This window comes from Orycteropus afer, unplaced genomic scaffold, assembly GCF_000298275.1.
Source record: "Orycteropus afer afer isolate SDZICR_OR568_19922 unplaced genomic scaffold, OryAfe1.0 scaffold00105, whole genome shotgun sequence".
Taxonomy (NCBI): domain Eukaryota; kingdom Metazoa; phylum Chordata; class Mammalia; order Tubulidentata; family Orycteropodidae; genus Orycteropus; species Orycteropus afer.
The window spans coordinates 6902738-6917948 of NW_006921692.1; positions in this window are offsets into that span (position 1 = coordinate 6902738).

A 15211-nucleotide genomic window follows, 5' to 3' on the forward strand; every position below is an offset into this window, starting at 1 on the left:
GCCTTTGCATAGTCAATAATACACAAGTAAACATCTATCTGGTATTCTTTGCCTTGAGCCAAGATCCATCTGACAGCAGCTATGATATCCCTTGTTCCACATCCTCTTCTGAACCCAGCTTGCACCTCTGGAAATTCTCTGTCCATATACTGCTGCAACCGTTTTTTAATTATTTTCAGTAAGATCTTACTTGCGTGTGATGTTAATGATATTGTTTGATAATTTCCACATTTTTGGGGATCACCTTTCTTTGGAATGGGTACAAATATTGATGTCTTCCAGTCAGTTGGCCAGGGAGCTGTCTTCCAAATCTCTTGGCATAACCAAGTGAGTGTCTCCAGTGCGGCATCCATTTGTTGAAATATCTCAATTGTTATTCCGTTAATTCCCAGAGCCTTGTTCTTTGCCAGTTCCTTCACTGTAGCTTCGACTTCTTCCTTCAGGACCATTGGTTCTAGATCATATGCCACCTCCTGAAATGGATGAAGATCGACCAGTTCTTTTTGGTACAGTGACTCTATGTATTCCTTCCATCTTCTTTTGATGTTCCCTGAATCATTCAATGTTTTGCCCTTAGAATTTTTCAAAATTGCAATTCGAGGCTTAAATTTTTTCTTCAATTCTTTCAGCTTGAGAAATGCCAAGTGTGTTCTTCCTTTTGGTTTTCTAACTCCAGGTCTTTGCACATTTCATTATAGTAATTGGCTTTTTCTTCTCAAGCTGCTCTTTGAAATCTTTGGTTCAATTCTTTTATCTTGTCATTTCTTCCATTTGCTTTTGCTACTCTTCACTTACTGTAGGTAAGACTCCTCCCCATCCCCCTGAATAACACCTCCTTAGTCAGAGAAATCAAATCAGGCCATCTTCTAACCTTGCCTACCTTCTTGGAGCCCCGGGGTGGTGCATACAATTGATGCACTTGGCTGCTAGCTGAAAGGTTAATGGTTCAAGACCACCCAGAGACACCTGGGAAGACTGAAAAATCAGTCAATGAATCCCTGTGGTGTGCAAGTCCACCCTGACACACATGGGGTGCTGTGAGTCGGGGTTGGCTCCATAGCCACTGGTCTGCCTACCTTCTTCCTCCCCTCTTTCCCAATTCACTGGAAGGCCTAACGACCTGCCCAATACCTTCCACTCACTCTGGGCTCTGCACAGCAATCCTTCCCGTCCCAGCAGGGACCTCATTGCCCCAGGTATTTCCTCTGTCCCAGTCCTGCAACAAGGGTTGTTGTTACTCTAATACCCTACACCCACTTGGTGAATGGAGGTTCGGCCAGCCTCCACTCCCACTCACCTTCTGGGCCCGCAGGAACCCCATCCCACTCTGTGTGTCCAGATGGAGCCTGGGTACCTTGCCCTGCCCTCCCTGATTATTTTTTTTTCTCTCTTTCTTTTTTTCCGGTATTTTTGCTTGCTTTTGTCTGTTTTAAAAGTACTACTATTATTAATACTTTTGTCCTTTTTACTGTTATTCTTTATTCTTTCCCTCCCAGGTCCTAGTTTTCAGCTTTTTTCTTTTCCCTGTTCCCTGTTGCAAATCTTTTTCTTCTTATTTTCTCATGGTTAACCTTGTTCCTTGTTTTTCTTTTTGCATTTTTCCCATTTTTTCTTAATTATTCTCCTTCTCTGCCTTTTTTCTCTTATTGCCCTATCCTCCAATGTTGCAGGTTTTCTTGTTTTTTTCACTGACCTTGTTTGTCTGGAGGGCACAGCCATTTTGATTGTTTACACATGGCAGCCATTTTGGATATTTAAAGTGACCGAGGGCCCAGCCATTTTGAATAATTACAAGAGGTGGCCATTTTGGATATTTAAAGTGACTGAGGGCTCAGCCATTTTGAATGTTTACAAGTAGCAACCATTTTGGATCTTGAAGTGATAGCATTCTCATTGGATTCCAGGTACCTAAGAACAGGCAGCAAGGTGGGAAGCAGGGAGAGGACAAAAATAGGGACCTAAGAACAGGCAGCCAGGCGGGAAGCAGAGAGAGGACAAAAAAAGGCAAAGAGGACCAGAACACATAGCGGAGTCAGCCTCAGGGACCCAGGTGAAGAGAGGGAACCCAGGCCACGCCCCACAAGGAGCAAGGTGGGAAGGAAGGGAGACGACAGAAAAGGCAAAGGGGATAGGAACAGATAGAGGATTCAACTGCAGGGAGCCAGGTGAGGAGAGGGAATCCAGACCACCCTCCACAAGCAGCGAGGCGGGAAGCAGGGAGAAGACAGATAAGGCAAAGGGGACTGGAACAGATCAAGGAGTTAGCCACAGGGATTCAGGTAAGGGTGGTTGGAGGGGTTTCCAACAGCTAAGAGAGACAAACTTGTCAGTCGGTTTGTCCTACTGTGGTGACTTGTTGCTGTGAGTCTTGAGGCTGTGCCACTGTTTTTTCAAACCCAGTGGGGCGCACATGGTGTACAGGTATCAGCCTGGCTTACAGACTAAGACAGACTAGGAAGAAGGTGAAGGCCATCCACTTCTCAAAGAATTGGCCAGAGAAAACGTTATGAATAGCAGAGAAACACTGTCTGATACATTACTGCGCAACTTCATGAATAGTACAGAAACATTGTCCAATAAAGAGAAGGAAGATGAGTCATTTCGCTTAGAAAGCTCTCAAAGTAGGACTGGGCAAGAGCTGCATTATCAGAGCAAAACCAGCCTTACTCATATGGACAAGGTAAAGGTTTTGAGACCTCCATTTGCTGACGTCGCACCACTCAAATTGAGGAGAAACAGCTGTAAACATCCATTAATAATTGGAACATGGAATGTACAAAGTATGAATTTAGGAAAATTGGAAGTTGTCAAAAATGAAATGGAATGCATAAAGATTGATATTCTAGGCATTAGTGAGCTGAAATGGACTGGTTTTGACCATTTTGAATCAGCCACCCATTTGATCTACTATGCCAGGAACGAAAGTTTGAAGAGGACTGGCGTGGCATTCATCATCACAAAGGATGTTTCAAGATCTGTCCTGAAATACAATGCTGTCAGTGACAGGATAATATCCATGCACCTACAAGGAAGACCTGTTAATGCGACTATTATTCAAATTTATGCACCAACCACCAAAGCCAAATATGAGGAAATTGAAGATTTTTATCAACTTCTGCAGTCTGAAATTGACCGAACTTACAATCAGGATGTGTTAAATATCACTGGTGACTGGAATCAAAAGCTGGAAACAAAGAAGAATTACCAGTAGTTGGAAAATTTGGCCTTGGTGACAGAAATAATGCTGGAACTCGTATGGTAGAATTTTGCAAGACCAATGACTTGTTCATTGCAAACACATTTTTTTCAACAACACAAATGGTGGCTGTACACATGGACTTCACCAGATGGAACACACAGGAATGAGATTGACTACATCTGTGGCAAGAGGAGGTGGAAAATCTTAATATCTTCAGCCAAAACCAGGCCAGGACCTGATTGTGGAACAGACCATCAATTGCTCATATGCAAGTTCAATTTGAAGTTAAAGACAATTAAAACAAGTCCACCGAGAGCCAAAATATAATCTAGAATACATCCCTCCTGAATTTAGAGACTACCTAAAGAATAGATTTGATGCATTGAGCACCAATGACTGGAAACCAGATGAATTGTGGGATGATATCAAGAGCATCATCCATGAAGAAAGCAAGAGGTCACTAAAAAGACAACAAAAGAGAAGACCAAAATGGATGACAGAAGAAACTCTGAAACTTGCCCTTGAGCGGAGAGTAGCTAAAGCTTGCTTATGAGGTGATTGAAAATACCATGGCTTGGGTCAGGTGTACCTTCCTCCTTAAGGTGACATCTTTGCTTTTTAACACTTTAAAGAAATCTTTTGCAGAATATTTGCCCAATTCAATACATCATTTGATTTCCTGACTGCTGCTTCCATAGCTGTTGATTGTGGATCCAAGTAAAATGAAAGCCTTGAGAACTTCAATATTTTCCTCATTTATCATGATGTTACTAATTGGTTCAGTTGTGAGGGTATTTGTTTTCTTTATGTTGAGGTGTAATCCATAAGGAAGGCTGTAGTCTTTGATCTTCATCAGTAAGTGCTTCAGGTCTTCACTTTCATCCAACAAGGTTGTGTGCATATAGCAGGTTGTTAATGTCTTCCTCCAATCCTGATACTGCAGTCTTCTTCATTTAGCTGAATTCCTCTGATTATTTGCCCATGACACAGATTGAATAGGTATGGTGAAAGTATATAACACTGACACACACCTTTTCTGATTTTAAACAACGTTGTTTTGTTCAAAGGACTCCCCCTTGATCTATGTCCAGATTCTGCATAAGCACAATTAACATTCTTCCCAATGTTATGATCCATATAGTCAAATGTCTTTGAATAGTCAGTAAAACACAGGTAAATATCTTTCTGATATTCTCTGGTTTCAGTCAAGATCTCTGTGATATCAGTAATGCTATTCCCCCTTCCATATCTTCTGAATTTAACTTCAATTTTTGATAGTTCTCTGCTGATGTACTGCTGCAACCATAAGGCATTTGGCTGCTAACCAGAACTCTGGCAGTTCAAATCCACCAGCCACTCCTCAGAAGGAAGTTTGGTTATTTACTTCTGTAGTGATGTTGTTGTTATGTGCCATCAAGTCAGACCTCATAGTGACCCCTCTTTGGTTTTCCGAGGCAGTATCACTACGGAAGTAGATTGCCCTACCTTCCTTCTGAGGAGTGGCTGGTGAATTTGAATTGCCAGCCTTCTGGTTAGCAGCCAAATGCTTATGGTTGCAGCTGATTCAGAAACCCAAGGAGGGGTTGCTATGAATTAGGTCTGAGTCCACTGCATTGAGGTTTTTTTTTTTTTTTTCAGCAAAAGTTTACTTGCATGTGATATTAATGATTTTTTTTTTTTAAACCCAATTCATTGCCATTGAGTGATTCCTACTCATAGTAACCCCCTTTGGGTTTCTGAGGCAATAAATCTTTATGAAAGTAGATTGCCCCATCTTCCTTCCAGGGAGCAGCTGGTGGGTTTGAACCACCACCCTTCTGGTTAGCAGTCAGATGTCAGGCACAACATCAACCGAGCTTCTTAATATTAATGATATTGTTCAGTAATTTCTGCATTTTATAAGGAGTTCTGACCACTGGAAACCTTATGAATAGCAATGAAACATTGTCTAATATAGTGCCAGAAGATGAGCACCTCAGGTTGCAAAGTCCTCAAAATATGAATGGTGAAAAGCTTCCTCCTCAAAGTAGAGCAGACCTTAATGATGTGGATAGAGTAAAGCTTTCAGGACCTTCATTTGCTGATGAGGTATGACTTAAAATGGAAGAAACAGCTACACATATTTATTAAAAATCGAGGTATGGATGTATGAAGTATGATTTTAGGAAAATTGGAAGTTGTAAAAAATGAAATAGAATGCATAAATATCAAAATCCTAGGAATTAGTAAGCTGAAATGAACTGGTATTGGCCACTTTGAAGCAGACAATCATATGGTCTACTATGCTGGGAATGAGAAATTAAAGAGGAATGGTATCATATTCATCATCAAAAAGAATGTTTCTAGATCTATCCTGAAGTACAGTGCTGTCAGTGATAAGATAATATCAATATGCCTAATGCCTCTGGATCAATAGACAAAGAAAGACATTACTGTACTATCTGGTGTGATAGATCCTGATCACCAAGGGGGAATTGGACTGATATTACATAATGGAGGTAAAGAAGAATATGTATGGAATAAAGGAGATTCTTTAGGACATCTCTTAGTACTATCATGCCCTGTGATTAAAGTCAGTGGAAAACTACAGCAACTCAATTCTGATGTGACTACTAATGGCCCAGATGAAGGTTTGGGTCACCCCACCAGGAAAAGAACCAGGACCAACTGAGGTACTTGCTAAAGGCAAAGGAAATATGGAATGGGAGGTGGAAGAAAGTAGTTCTGAATATCAGCTATGACCACGTGATCAGTTGCAGAAATGAGGACTGTGATTGTTATATTTCTTCATTGTTTGTGTGCATCAAATATTTTTGCTTTCTTCTGTTATGAACTATGAAATGTAAACAGGATTTATGCATTTTGGTTGTACATCTGTAAGTGCATCATGTTAGGTACAAATATGACTTTATAATTGTCCTTATTTAGAGGTTATATGTGGTTAAGGAGATGTGTACAACTGCCAAGTTGACAAGGGGTGGCCTGTGATATTTGGGGTTGTATGTCAACTTGGCTGGAGCACTATTCTGAGTGGTTTAAGCTGTTGTGATGTGGTTATTCCCATGATGAGATCGGATGTATATGTTTTGAGCCACCAATACATTGAAAGAGAGTTTTCTTAGGGGTATGGCCTGCTCCCAATATATATTTGGACATCTTGGGAAAGAGACAGACTCTTCTGTGGATCTGCATCCTGTTGTGCTGCCTACAGCTTTCCATGAGTGAACAATCCACCATTCGGTCTGGTGATCTTGGATTCATCATCCATCAGAGTCAACAGCCAGTATACTGCCAGCCAACCTTGAGCTTGTCAGTCCCTGAAGCTACGTGAATCAGAAAAATCCTCCAGCTTGATGTTTGATCTAGGAACTTGGGACTTGCCAGCTTCTATAAGTGTGTGAGCCACTTTCCTAAGATAAATTTCTTTTTTTTTCTTTCTCTCTCTCTCTCTAAGCTTTACTGGTTTTGCTTCTCTAGAGGACCCAACCTAACAACTAGCCAACCAACTGGAAGAGATCTATATTTGTGTTCACACCAAAGAAAGGTGATCCAACAGAATGTGAAAATTATCAAACAACATCATTAGTATCACATGCAAGTAAAATTTTGCTAAAGATAATTCAAAAACTTTTTTAGCAGTATATTGATTGGAAATTTCCAGAAATTCAATCTTGATTCAGAAGACTCTCTGGAATAAGGGTATCATTACTGATGTCAGATGCATTTTTGCTGAAAACAAGGAATATCAGAAAGTTGTTTACTTGTGTTTTATTGACTATGCAAAGGCATTCAACTCAACGGATCATAACAAATTATGGATAACGTTGTGAAGAATGGGAATTCCAGAACACTTAATTGTGCTCCCAAGGAACCTATACATAGACCAAAAAGGTGTACTTTGAACAGAAGAAAGGGAAACTACATGGTTTAAAATCAGGAAGGGTGTGCATCAGGGTTATATCCTTTCACTATACTTATTCAATCTGTATACTGAGTAAATATTCTGAGAAACTGGATTATATGAAGAAGAACATGGCATCATGATTAGAGAAAGACTCATTAACAACCTGCAATATATAGATGATGCAACCTTGCTTGCTGAAAGTGAAGAAGACTTGAAACAATTCCTGATGAAGATCAAAGACTATAGCCTTCACTCTGGATTACAACTCACCATAAAGAAAACAAAAATCCTCACAACTGGACCAATAAGCAACATCACTATAAATGGAGAAAAGATTGAAGCCAGAGATTTCATTTTACTTGGATCCACAATCAACAACCATGGAAACAGCAGTCAAGAAATCAGATGTCATATTGCACTGGGAAAATCTGCTGCAAAGGACATCTTTAAAGTGTTAAGAAGCAAAGATATCACTTTGAAGACTAACATGTGCCTGACCCAAGCTGTGGTTTTTGCCATCACCTCATATGCATGTGAAAGCTGGACAATGAATAAGAAAGACTGAAGAAGAACTGATGCCTTAGAATTGTGGCATTGGTGAAGAATGCTGAAAATACCATGGACTGACAAGAACAAACAAATCTGTCTTGGGAGAAGTACAGCTGGAACGTTCCTTAGAAGGAAGAATGGCCAGACTCAGTCTCATTTACTTTGGTAATGTTGTCAGAAGGGATCAGTCCTTGGAGAATGACCTCAACTAAGCATGCTTAGTAAAGTTGAGGTCAGCAAAAAAGATGGATTGACACAGTGGCTGCAATGATGGACTCAAGCATAGCAAGGATTGTGAGGATGGTGCAGGACCAGGCATTGTTTCATTCTGTTGTATGTAGGGTCACTATGAGTCAGAGTTGACTCGATGGCACCTAACAACAACAACATACTATAAATATCCCATTGTAACTATCCTATTGCTATATAGTATTCCATTAAGAATATGCCACAATTTTATATATTCCAATGTTGAAAAGCACTTGAGTACTTTTCATTTGAGAAATTAGAATTGTTGCTGTCATATATAGTACGACACAAATCTTTCAATGAATGTCTGTATTGAGGGGCTTGTTACCAGTGAATATGCTATCCTAAGGAAACATATGTTCATCTTTAGAAGAAACTGCTTAACAATTTCTTAAATTGGTTATACAATTTATATCCTCATTTGCATTATGAGTTCTAATACTTCAGTCTTGCCAATATTTGATATTTTCCGTCTTTTTAATTTCAGCTATTTTAGTAGATGTATAATGATACCACATTGTAGTATTAATTTTCATTTTCCTGAGGATTAATGAAATTATGCATGTTTCATATGTTATTAACCATTTGGGTATCTTTATTTGTGTAATATGCATTTTTCTATTTTCTAGAGTCTATCTTTTAAAACAACTTGCTCAATCATATATGCCAAGAAATTTGGAAGACAGCCACCTGGCCAACATACTGAAGATATCCATATACATGGATATCAGTGGTCAATTTTTTCAGAAGTGGATGGCCCCATCCTTCTTCCCAGTCTGTCTTAGTCTGGAAGCTCCACTGAAATGTATCCACCACTGGTGGCCCTATTGGTATTTGAAATACTGGTGGCATAGCCTCCAGCCCCACAACAACATGCAAGCCACCACAGTATGACAAATGGACAGAGCAGTGGTGAATAGTATATATAGTGTATAGCAATTGGCATGAATAACATACAATTACATACAACAGTGAGTGAATGTCACAAACATATATTGAGTCAAAGAAAGCTGATTCAATTAGGAAAAAAAAAAAAAATACTGCCTATTGAGTTGATTTCAACTAGTAGCAACCCCCACTGGGTTTCCAAGGCTGCAAATATTTATAGAAGGAGACTGCCTCATCTTTCTTCCATGGAGCAACTAGTGGGTTTGAACCACTGACCTTTTGATTAGCAGTCAAATTGTTGTAGGTAAACAAAGTTCTTATCCCTGTTGTGAAGAGCCAATAATCACAAGTTGAAGAGGGAAAGCAAAAGGTTTAGTGATACCTAAGGAAACAGTGAGAATCGTTTCTCCAAAATATCTGTCTCCCTGAGCTGGGGGATGGTTAGGGCTTTTAAAGGGAATCAGACTGAGAGGGGGATAGATCTTAGGGATGCTAATAGTATTTTCTTTTCCTTACAGGATGAGTTGTATTTGTCTTATAGTTTCTCGGCCTTTCTTCTGGTCTGTGACAAAGAAACTGTCCTTGGTCTTTCAGGTGCCTCACACATCTTATTTATTCTGCAAGGGGAGAGAGTATGGGAGTGGGCATCTTCAGGCCTCTCTGTCTGTGGGAATGTCTCCGCCTCCTTATCTTGGTTGCCCCAGAGCCTGGTGTCTCCTTTCCCAGGGTAAATAAAAGCTGGCTATACTGTTTATTCTCTGACTGGATGGCACATAGTAACAATACTGTTTATTCAGAAAAGAATGATAAGGGAAGGGAAAAACAGAGAGTTAGTTACTAAGATTAATGTCTACTTTAATCCTGGTAGTGTAGTGCCTAAGGCACTTGACTGCTAACCAGAAGGCTGGAGGTTCAAACCTACCAGCTGTTCCTTGGAAGGACAGTTGGGCAATCTATTTCCATAGTGATACTGCCTTGGAAACCAGGAGGGGTTTCTATGAGTTGGGTCCAACTCGATGGCACATAACAACAACGTTAGTTTGTAAAGGTTCTGCAGGTTTTAGTGAGGGGCTCCTTCAGCTTTTTATTTCAGTCTTCCTCAAAATGCCTTAACCACTACACCATCGGAGCTCTGGTACAATGAAAGTATTTTGCGGTTCCACTTATAAGCCATTTGCTGTTGAGTCTAGTCTAAGTCATGGCCATCCTATGTGTTTAAGATTAAATTATGCTTTACAGAGTTTTTAGTGGCTAATTTTTCAAAAGTAGATCACCAGGCCTTTATTTTGAGACATCTGTGGGTGTATTCAAACCTCCAACCTTTTCAGTTAGCAGCTAAACACATACTTTTGAACACCAGAGCTCCTCCCTTGGACCACCTAGGGACTCTAACTATACAAAGTACTTGTCGTTTTTGTTAGGTGCCATTGACTCAGTTCCAACAGGCAAAACAAATATATATTGTTGGAAATCTGGTTAATGTAATGTTAAGCTTTAAGGGGACTCTTGAGGTACAGATATTTTTTGCTTTTTGATCTGGATACTGGTTATATAATTGTGTTCTGTTTATGAAAATTTGGACTGTAGCATAAATGCATTTTCTATATGAATATTATGCTTAAAAGTTAGAAAATAACAATGCTACTGGTATCTGATACCGTAATGGGAGTTCTGGTGGTGTAGTGCCCAAGGCATTTCTGATAGATTGTGAAAATAGATTTTCCTTCAAGTAAACATTACAAAATTGTACATGAAAATATTTCACTGGCAAAATATTTAAAATTTTTAATTCTACCCCTAAAATAAAAAAAACCAAACTCGTTGCCATTGAGTCAATTCTAACTCATAGTGTGCCTCTTTGAGTTTCTGAAGTGGTAAATCTTTGCAGAAGTAGATTGTCCAGTTTTCCTTTCACAGAGTGGCTGGTGTATTTGAACAGCCAACCTTCTAGTTAGCAGTCAAATATCAGAGCTCCTAATTCCACCCCTACTTGTTCTTTAAAGAAAAAACAAATCCACTGTCATCTAGTTGGTTCCAACTCAGAGCGACCCCCATTGTGTTTCCAAAGCAGTAAATCTTTATGGAAGTAGATTGCCTCATCTTCCTTTCACAGAGTGGCTGGTGGGTTTGAACTGCCAACCTGCTGGTTAGCAGTAACATATCTTAAGTGCTGTGCCACCAGAGCTTCTTCTCAAAAGGAAAATCAAAGGTAATTTATTTTAATTGCTATATACTGTAGGTTACAAGAAACTTTTTAGTATTTGAATGAAATCTTAATCACACTAATTGGGATTACCAAACAGATATATTGAAATGGAGTTGCAAATGTACAAAAGTGAGGTTTTAGTCAACGTTTCAACAATTCTGTCTTCAACATTGGTATATCAATCAATTTAAGCTTTATTGTTTATGCTGTTTGACATTGAATGTGGGATAATCATTAACTTTGGTTTAACAAGATATCACCTAAATCATAGCACAAATGTAGGTAGTTACTTACATTGTTCCTCTAAAATATTTTTTGTGTGGTTCTTCTTAGTTTTTTCCATATCACTGAGTGAAAACAAGAACATGCATTCCTTGAAAACATGATACTAAATCCTTGCTTGATTACATGGCATCTGGGGAATGCATATGCTATTTTTAATAATAAGGAAAATAGTTCCTTTTATTATTAATTTATTACATTCCAAGCAGGTATTGTGAGACTAACACCTATACCAGTATCTAATTACAAAGTTGTTGTTCAGTAGTTATACATTTTGGGGTCAGATTTTTAATAGTTTTAAATGACATCTATCTGAATATAAATAATATGTATGTAAATGTTAAATATTTAGATCTATTGCATTGTTCTTGGAAAAATTAAGAAATTTTAGTTCTGATATGTATCTAGGCAGTTGAGAAGTTGTCTGTTACTCTGTTTCAGATTACTACTGCCTCAGCATTTACGTTTTCCTAATGGAATCAGGAGTTGGAAATGAGAAGTAGGTTATTACTGCCTCTCATTATGCACCGTGATGGTATTTCATGTAATGATTCATTCATTCCCTGAGTCATTTTATATATTCATTCTTCCAAAGTGACTGTACCATTTTGCATTCCCACCATTGATAAGTCAGTAATATATATATGGAACTCACTCATTTATTATTGGTGGGAATGAAATTGAACAGCCAATTTGGAAGACAATGTGACAAGTTTCTTACAGTGTAAAACATGTATTCTTATAATACTAACGAGCAATTGCACTCCTAAGTATGTTCCCAACTCAATTGAAAACTTAAGTCAACAAAAAGCGTGCCTGAAAATGTTCACAGCTGCTTTATTCATAACTGGAAAAAACTGACCAATCAAGATGCCCTGCAATAAGTGAATGGGTAAACTAACTGGTACATCCATACAGTGCAATACTATCAGCAGGAAAAGGAATGAGCCAACAAGTGATGAAAAGGTTTGCATAAATCTTAAATGCATATTGCTAAGTGAAAGAAGTCAGTCTGAAAAGACATCATACTGTATGATTACATTTATATGGCAGTCTGATAAGGTAAAACTATACAGATGGTAAAGGAGCAATGATTGCCTGGGGTCCAGCAAACGTGGTGAGGGTAGGGGTTGAATAGTTGGAGCAATTTGTTTAGGGTGGTGAACCTATTATGTATGATGCTATATTTATACAAGACACTACGCATTTGTCAAATCCCACAGAACTTTTCAGCAAAAGAATGAAACTTAAAGTAGGTAAATTTTTTAAAAAATTAGGAAGGTGGGGTGGAGGTATCCTAGGATGGAGTGCAGAATGTGACAAGATGCTAACTACACTGGATTATGAATATATGTAAACATTTCACTGAAGAGAGAGGGAGAAAAATGCTGAGGTAAGTAATTTGGAAGTGAATGGACTCTGTAAGACTAAAGGAAAAATTAATGCCTACAAGCATTGTATTGTAGTTGATCAAAATGTTCCTTATTGGAGTACCTGCTAACAGTTCTGAAACCACTAAATATATATACTGGAAATGATTAATTAAGTAAATGAATTTTGGAAGCCAGTTTTCACTATTGGAGTGGAAGGTTACAGATAAGCAAGAGAGAAAGTTAGAATGATCCATTTAGTAATGGATTAAAGTTGGAAACATCAGTATGAACTCATGTTTAGCTTCATATAGATACAGATGAATGTATACCCTCTCTTCTCTTATCAATGTGGTTAGGTTCCAAAATCAGGTAGGTATGCAATAACTCCATGTGAAAATGGAGGACATCATCATTGTGATGTGACCATATCGGATCACAAAATGGAGGATGACTATATCATTGCATAAATGCCAAACTGCATCATTACATAATTGCCAAACCACTGAGAATTGTGGCCTAGCCAAGTTGACACATAACGTTAACCATAATAGCCAAAATTAGTCTTTCCTCACACTTTAGCATTTGTCACTACAAGACATGCTCCATTAATGCAAAAAATAGATAGTAGATTTTTTCTTTGTCATAAATACAAAATATCAGATAATGAGATAGTTGATATGTTAGGAAATTGTGTATATAGACATATTTATAGGTGTATGTATATACAGGGTGTCCCTGTGTGGCACAAATAGGTAAGCAATTGACTACTACTGAAAAGGTTGGTGATTCACCCTCACAGAGATGCCTAGGAAGACAGGCCTGGCAATCTTCTTCTGAAAGGTCATGGTCCTTGAAAACTATGGAGCAGTTCTATCTACTCTGATACACATGGGGCTATCATGGGTCTGAATCAAGTTAATCACAGCTAACAACAATATACACACATATATTTCCTTGCTCTTTCAGCTGAAAGATCCTGGAAGCAACAACACACTTACCAACTAGATACTGGTTTCTAATGCTGTTCTTAAATAAAAGGAACCAGGACTCCTTAAGGAAATAGCTGATTCCAAGACTGGGGCAGGAAATACACAAGATGATCATCAAGCATCTTATAGTTTCAGAATGCCAAGAAGTGCTCAAAAAATTTTCAGACAAGAAAGGAAAGATGCTCAAAACACTAAAATGCAGTAACCAACAAAAAACAAAGCAAAACAATAATGGAAAAAAAATGATGAAACTATGTCAAAAGGACACAGGCACCTCTGAAAGAGCTCCTAATGGCCAAAGGAACAATAAATAAAGTAGAATTGGCTTATACCTACAGTGCAAAATAAATATTCATGAGTTGCTACTGATTTAAACAATTTATTAAATAAATAAATAAATGGTGAATAGACACATCTCCTTAGCAGAAGAATTGCAGATAATGTATGCAGATATTATGCCTTCAAGGAAGGGGAGAATAACTTCTCACTTATTAGGTGTGGGTTGCGCAGAGTGACTTCTTTCCGAAGAGTGAAGTATGGGAAAGGGGAAACAGTGACTTTACAATTGAGAAGTCTGAAACCGTCACCTCTGCCAAATGATCAAGGTTAAGTCATGTTGATAATGTGTATACTTAATATATTATTAAGTTATTTAGTTGTCCTTCCAAGGACCCATAATTCCAGTCTAATTATGAGAAAACCTTAGGAAAATCCTGAGGGATAATCTACAAAATATTTGACCAATACTTCTTAAAACTATCAGGATCATCAAAAAAAGGCAAGTCTGAAACTGTCAAAGACAAGAGAAGCCTAAGGAGACATGTGGACTAAATGTAATGTGGCATCCTAGATGGAATCCTGGAACAAAAAAAGGACACTAGGTAGAAACTAAGGGAATCCAAATAAAGCATGTTGTTCTTAGGTGCCATCGAGTCAGTACTGACTCGTGGGGACTCTACGTACATACAATAGAATGAACCATTGCCTGGTCCTGTGCCATCCTCACAATTGTTGCGATGTGTGACCCCATTGTTGCAGACACTCTCTCATTCCATCTCATTGAGGGTCTTTTTTAAAATTTTTTTGCTGAACCTCTGCTTTACCAAGCATGATATTCTTCTACAGGGACTTTTCTTTCCTGATAACATGTCCAAAGTTCATGAAATTAAATCTCTCCACCCCTGCTCCAGGCCCAGTATTTTAAGATTCCTCAAACCACTATTCAAAACTGAATAACAGCCCTCTAAAGAGTGCTGTTCTTTAAAGTCAGCCCCAGGGTTACAGGTGAGGAGAGACAACTTAGGGACGCCCGAAGTAGCAAGCGGGAAGAGCAGGAGAAAGGGGATTAAAAGCCAGGAAGCCAGAGAGAAGAGCAGTCAGCTAAAGGGATTAGGTGAGGAGAGGCAACTCAGGCCCGCCCAGAGTAGCAGGCTGGAAGAGCAGGAGAAAGGGAACAAAAAGCCAAGAACCCAGACAGAGGAGCAGTCAGCCCCAGGGACAACTCAGGGACGCACAAAACAGCAGGGCAGAAGAGCAGGAGAAAGGGGATTAAAAGCCAGGAAGCCAGACAGA